Here is a 7739-nt window from a genome sequence, read left to right as displayed (position 1 = left end):
CCCCCGCTTCGAGGCCATGGTCTCCGGGTCGTCAGAGGCGGCCCTTTTCTTTCCCTTAGGAGAGGAATTGTCGGTTCCTCCCTTCGGAGTGGCCTCCTTCAAGGAAGCCATAGTCTCCTTGTCCTCCCTTTTATTTCCCTTCAAAGGCATTATCTTCAGCATCCTGACGAGTACGGGATCTGGCCTGGATTCGGGTAGGGGAGCCGGACACCTGATTAGCTTTGCTGTCGCTATCCACTCCTGTTTAAAAGAACAACTCTTTAGGGGCAAATTTACAATTATAAGTATAGCAGATCCGGGCACAAGGTTACTTACTTGAGAATCCGGGCGATTGCAGCTTAGGCCCGCAACCTCAGTCAAATTCGGACACTTCTCTTGTGATCCGAAGAACAGTTTATACATCTCCGCGGGCGTTGCGCCCATAAAATGCTGGAGAGCCCGTGGTCCCTCCAGATTGAGCTCCCACAGGCGAAGGGAGCGACGTTTGCAGGGCAATATTTGGCGAATTAGCATGACCTGTGTCACTTTAACCAGGTGGAGGTCTCCTTTTAAGAGATCCTTAACGCGGCCCTGTAACGAAGGCACGTCGTTGGGTAATCCCCAACCTAACCCTTTGCTGACCCACGATGCTAGCCGTGGTGGGGGACCCGAGCGAAAGGCCGGAGGCGCCACCCATTTGGTGCCCCTTGGAGAGGTGATATAGAACCACTCTTGTTGCCACAAGCCGGACTCCTCTTGAAAAGAGCCCTCGGGCCATGGAGCATCGGCATTCTTGCTTATAACAGCGCCTCTGCACTCTGCGTGTCGTCCCTCGATTATCTTCGGCTCCACGTTGAAATTCTTGAGCCATAACCTGAAATGAGGAGTAACACGGAGGAACACTTCACACACGACGATAAACGCCGAGATGTTGAGGATGAAGTTCGGGGCCAGATCGTGGAAATCTAGGCCATAGTAGAACATGAGTCCCCGGACAAATGGGTGAATTGGAAAACCCAGTACGCGGAGGAAGTGGGAAAGGAAAACTACCCTCTCATGGGGCCTCGGGGCGGGGATAAGCTGCCCCTTCTCAGGAAGCCGATGTGGGATGTCCTTGGACAGGTATTCGGCTTTCCTTAGATTTTTTACTTGAGCCTCCATAACGGAGGAGGCCATCCACTTGCCTCCCGCTCCAGACATTGCTGGAGAAGGTTGAGGTGGGAAGAGCGGGCTCGGGCGCTGGAGCTTGAGTGCGCGAGAGATGGATTGGCAAAGGAGGAAGAAGGCGTAGGTGAAAAGGTGGATCCTTATCCTCTTATATGGGCAGATGCAGTTGTGCGTCCCCACCTACCTAATAAAACTCGCTTGCCTCCCAAGCGCCGTGGTAAATGGCGCGGTTGGGTTACCCACGTCCGTATTGATGAGAATCCCGTTAAAAGGGGCACACGATCTCTGCTTTGACAAGACGTGCCAAGGAAACCGCCTCGCTAAACGCGCTGAGGTGGAAAAAAAGAAAACAATTTGTATAGAGAGCTTGGCCGCAGCGTTATGATGCACTGCGGAATACGTCAGCATATTTGATTTGTGTTAATATTATTCTCTCTATGGCAATATGTGGAAACTTGTTTTGCAGAGCCGGACACTATTCTTGGTGTTTAAAATCTTCTATGAAGGACTTGGAGGACGAACCCGCCTTGCAATGCCGAAGACAATCTGCGCGCCGGACTCGTCGTCATTGAAGCCTGGTTCAGGGGCTACTGAGGGAGTCCTGGATTAAGGGGTGTTCGGATAGCCAGACTATACCTTCGCCGGACTCCAGGACTATGAAGATACAAGATTGAAGACTTCGTCCTGTGTCCGGAAGGATCTTTCCTCGGCGTGGAAGGCAAGCTAGGCGATGCGGATATTCAAGATCTCCTACCATTGTAACCGACTCTGTGTAACCCTAACCCTATCCGGTGTCTATATAAACCGGAGGGTTGTAGTCCGTAGGACAACCATCATCCTATACAATCATACCGTAGGCTAGCTTCTAGGATTTTTAGCCTCCTTGATCTCGTGGTAGATCTACTCTTGTACTACCCATACCATCAATATTAATCAAGCAGGAGTAGGGTTTTACCTCCACCGAGAGGGCCCGAACCTGGGTAAAATAAAGTGTCCCTTGTCTCCTGTTACCATCCGACCTTGACGCACAGTTCGGGACCCCCTACCCGAGATCCGCCGGTTTTGACACCGACATAGACGTCACCGCAATGGGGAAGGAAGTCAAATATAGTTACTACCTCCATTTTTTTTGTACACAAGGCCTTATATCAAAATTACAATTTGCAAAGTGCCACTAACACTAATCGAGGCAAAATTGATGGGGTTAGCAACCAAGGACATTAATAACCCCTGCATGCATGCGGAAGTGAGAAGGTTGGTTTGCATGGCACTGCATTAATCAAGCGATGAGGAGTGAGATGGTTAGCTCTTTGGTCTTTGGAGAAAAAAATACGCATTAATTGACACGTGAAACGAGGATTTGTATCGATTAAATCCCGCGAAGGAAACCCCCCCTTTCTTTTTTAACACTAGTACTCCTAGTACGTACGTACTTATCCTGTTTGGGTCTAGGCCTTGCATTGCCAAACTTCGCCACACATATTTGCCAAGCTTGCCTACAGTTTTCAAAATGAGAAGGAGGTACACTTGCGCACGGCTGTCACGGTCGCACCGCACCCTCACACGGTCGCTCCTGCACGCCGCGGTCGCACCGCACCCTCACACAGTCGCTCCTGCAAGCCGCAAGCCCAACCAAGGGAACGCACCCTCACTGACACGTGCTGTCACATGTGAACAAACCAAACTCAGCCATCCTATCGCTGACACATAATTTTCGTACATAGAGTATGTTTTATCCACCCGCATGTTGGGGAGTATCTGTACGGCCCGTGCGGTGGTCTGTTGGGGAAGAAGAAGAGGTAAGGAAGAAGGAAATAAGGGTTAGGAGACGTAGGATATTCATCCAACCGCCTAAAATGGTAGACTGACCCAAGTCAGGCGACTTGCATAACAAATATATGTTTTTACACAGCAAAAGATCCATAAAAACAACAACATAAAGAAAAACTATCACTGCTCGCGGAAAGAGACGGCCTCGTTGTCTTTGGCTGCCGGTGCGAACCAGCCGTCGCTGCCGACGTGTGTCTCCGCATCGTGGTTGTCCTCGGCCTCCAACTACTCGTTCAAGCGGAGCATGCGGGCGCTCTGCACGGACGAGAGCACAACCAGGTTCAAGTCAAGGACGTCCGGTTCCGCCTGCAGGAGGGCCTCGATGGCAGCGACATCCGCGCGCTCCGCGTCGAGTCGAGCCTCCGCCGCCCGGTTCAAGTCCAGGACGTTCGGTTCTGCCTGCAGGAGGGCGTCGATGAGAGCGGCATCCACGCGCTCTGCGTTGAGTCGAGCCTCTGCCGCCCGGTTCAAGTCCAGGACATCCGGTTTCGCCTGCAGGAGGGCCTCGATGGCAGCGGCATCCGCGCACTTCGCCTCAAGTTGAGCCTCCGCCGCCCGGTTCACATCCACGACATCCGGTTCCGCCTGCAGGAGAGCCTCGATGGCAATGGCATGCACGCGCTCCGCATCGAGTTGAGCCTCTGCCTCCCGGTCCTCCTTTAGTATCGCCATGTTGAACCGCTGGTCCGCCTGCACCATGGGGGACTCGGACGCCGGCACGAAGTCGACGTCCATCATCTCATGCCCATCGAGGGCCTTCTGCGGACCTCCGCCATGAACATTGGATCGGCTTCCTCCTCCTCGTAGCTTGGCTCCAGAGAACTCGGGATTGGCCCGCCGCAAAGCGAGCTTGGGAACGGAGGTCTGTGGCGCCGACCGCTGCCGGGATTTCTGCGCAGCTCTCTGGCGTCAGCATCTTGTAGTAAGTGATCTTGCGGTGCACCATGGCTTTCCGGTGAACTAGGGGACGCTTGATGCGGTCTAGGGGATCGAAAGGTGGGGGAATTGACTGGAGATTTGGTGTGGTTTTAGGGCAGTGGCTGGCGTAGGCCGAGTAGCGAAGGTTCTGGTGTGAATGGTGGTTCCACTGACGTCCGGTCAATCGGTTTTGACTGTACATCGCTCTTGTCGCGTTCGCGTTGTAGCCCGGCACGCTGGACCCTCCACGTCGCTCACCGAATGGAACACGCTTTGTCTTGCATTTTCGCTCGCTTGTGGGACCGCAATTGAGAGCAAACCGACGTCCCTCCCCCTCCCCCGCCCGCGTCATTTATTATACCACCACTCCCTCCATTTTATGCGGAGTAAATAAAAACAAAGGGAGTATACTACGGATGAGGATCCCCTGACGTGGCCGAACCCATTGAGTAACTGACATGCGGGGCCTAGCAAGCATGGGGTCCGCCAGTAAGTGACTGAAAGGGAGGGTAAGGCAGGGATACCTACGTCAGAGGATCCACTTCCACTATACTACTTTGACCAAATGTTAGAGTAATAATATATGACATGCAACTTACACAAATGTTAGAGTAATAATATATGACATGCAACTTACACAAAGCATACAGGGTCTAATGCATTTTTCGAGGCTAACTTTGACCAACTGTTAGAGTAATAATATATGACATGCAACTTACACAAAGCATACGGTCAAATTCGTATGTGAAAGGAGTTTCCAATGATACTCTCATGTACTATTAATCTTGTCAATAGTCAAATTGGAAACCATCTCGAGTACAAATCTAGGAGTACGTATGAATCTAACAATATTGATTGGGCGTTGTTGAATGTTGATACCTTTTTGATCAAAGTAGAGATACTTTGACTACACATAAAACTTATATGTAAACTAGAAAGGATAGGAGGGAGTATATTGTACGTTCAAAATGAAACGAACATAATACCCTTTATATATGATTTGCGAATGCTATGATCACCGGTTCAAAATTTTGAATCCGCCTTAGGTATCATGTGCCCTCACTCGTTCCCTCTCGATTTCATCTCGGGGTCCGGAGATCTATTGAAAGAGGACTAGGGTGGGTACATGCGGATGATACTCGGAGGAATGTTCAAATGAGGCATGCGGGAGGATGGACTCGACTGGAGGGCGACATGATCGATGGAGAAGAGGGTTGGAGAGGAATGAGAAATAAGCAAATGCCACATGATTATACTTGAACGGCTCAAATAAACAACAAGTTGTCTCGCTTGGCCTACATAGTGAAAAGCCTAATGTGCAACACGGAGCACTGACGCTCGAATATGGCTGGGAAAACAGGGAAACCGACATGTGGGGTACACCCGTCGGGACGACATAGCGCAGACTAGTCCAATGGAGGAGCTGGCCCACGACCTCCTCGCCACCGACAACTGTTCATGTGGGTCGTTGGGGCCAACAACGGCGCGCAGCTCCAGCGTCGCCTCTGGACACGACGACCGCGGTGAGCGACACACTCATATCGTTGCTAGACACGGTCGGTTTCAGTGTGACGAGGGTGGCGTTAGTGCTGTGGCACGACCAACGGTATGTTTGGTTTGTGCCCAAGGTTGCCCCATCAAAGCATTGGGTAGCCAAAATTTTGGTTGAGGTATTGGTTGCCCATGATTTGGCCGACATTGGCAAGAAAAATGAACTAGAGTTGGCTAGAGTTCATTGGCATGCCAAAGAAATGGAAACCATCCAAACAAAGACCAATCTTTGGGTCATGACCAAAATTTTGGTTGAGGTATTGGTTGCCCATGATTTGGCCGACATTGGCAAGAAAAATGAACTAGAGTTGGCTAGAGTTCATTGGCATGCCAAAAAAATGGCAACCATCCAAACAAAGACCAATCTTTGGGTCATGACCAAAATTTTGGTAAGGTGCACTTTGGCCACAATCCAAACACACCCCAACACCCGGCTCGTCGACGATGCACGGGGCGCCGCGACACGTCCACGGAATGGTGTAGCGCGACCAACTGCATCCTCTGGACCTGAGACCATGCCGGGTCGTCTTGCTTTTTCAATGACATGAGGGGATCGCATGTGAGCAAAGGGCATCTCCAGCGTTGCCAGGACCGCAGCTGACTACCCTGGCACACCAAAACCCTCGTCCCTCGCGCCGTCGCGCGGTGCATTCCTAGCCGGCGCCAGCTGCCCGCATTCATGCCGTCCGTTCGTATGTCGTCGTTAAGAGGCTCGGTGCCCGAGGAACCAACTCCGGCGACTTAATGATGCACCCGGACGCTTGGCCTCACCGGAATGCGCTACTTAAAGCGGCAACGCCCAGCTAACCTCCACACCATAGCGCATCATCCTCCTACCTGGCACCACATCCGCCATGACCGCAAGTGCGAAGGCTCTGCGGGAGAGCTTGTCTTCGGGGATGAAGCTCGAGGTCGCCGCCCTCACTCAAGTTGCCGCTCACGACGCAATAGCGGCGTAGCCGGACGCGGACGCAGCCGCACAAGCGGTGGCCACGCTGGCGGCGATGACGGGAGTACCGTCATCCACGCGTCCTACTTGCCGCCATCCAATGTCCGGCACCGCCGAGGTCGGGGACTCCTCCGAGGATGAGTAGGGCATGGGAGGCGGCAGGTCATGGTGTTCCAACTGGCCGGTCCGTATCCCATGTTCTACTCTTCCTCACCGGAGACTGCACCTTCACTTCACGGGTCTTGAACCCCGCCCCCGTACATAGAGGTCGCAGATGGAGGACGTCGGCCGCTGCCGTAGAATAGGTTTAGGGTCGGGTTTCTTTTATTTTTCTGTCCTATAAAAGTTTGAAATGTAATGAAAATCTGTCGTGTTTGCATTAATCTCGGCCGGTGTATATGAGCTTTCACAATAATATACATATTGTAGGAGTACTTGCAAGATGCCCGTGCGTTGCACGGAAGATCAAGATCTTGTGGGAGAAAAGGATGAACGAGGGAAAGCCTTATCTGCAAATGTGGAGAGGAGTGCGGGTAAATTGTCATAGTTTCCTTCCTATCCGTTAGATATAGATCGGACGGCATATATTCCAGGATGACAGGCACACCATCATCACCAACTCTGCTTTTTATTGAACCGAGACAAATCTAACATGCGAAGTAAAATAAACACATAGGGTCTATACATACACAAATTATCTTAGGCACTCCAATAGTACGTCCACTACACATTCACGCATTTCACATCTTTCTACATCTACGGGAACCTACGAAAGGGTTAACATAAATTTCCTCTCTCTCTCCTCCCCTGATTTTCATGGTGGTGTGCCCCTCCCTCCCCCCAATCTACAATCAACAGCTCACATGTTTCACATTACATTAATTACATAACTGGGATTACGTAGGTGTAGCATTACTCGTCCTAAAAAAACCCAACTAAGCCAACCTCCCAGCATATCGCGCGGGAAAAGACCCGGCCACGCCGTTTTAGTCGGGATTACCGGATTACTAGTAGTAGTATCGATGGATCGCGCGAAGCAACAAATTTTTTTGAGGGGGCGAAGCACCTAGTTTAAAAGGAAAAAAGGCGGTACACTCACAGCACTCCTGTCGCGGTCGCATTGCACCCCACACACGTTCGGTCCTGCACACGGCTCACGCAAACGGAACGCGCTTCGGCTTGCCTCTTCACTGACACGTGGGACTGCACTTGGAGAAACCGACCATGCACCAAAATCCCCCCGCCCACCGCGCGAAAATCCTCCCCCCCCCACACCCAAAAATTCCCCCCAAATCCGATTCAACCGCCCTTCGGCCAACTAGCCAATAATATTCCCCAAACCCCC

The sequence above is a fragment of the Triticum dicoccoides genome, chromosome 7B (genome assembly GCF_002162155.2).
Source record: "Triticum dicoccoides isolate Atlit2015 ecotype Zavitan chromosome 7B, WEW_v2.0, whole genome shotgun sequence".
NCBI lineage: Eukaryota > Viridiplantae > Streptophyta > Magnoliopsida > Poales > Poaceae > Triticum > Triticum dicoccoides.
This window is presented reverse-complemented; position numbering follows the sequence as displayed.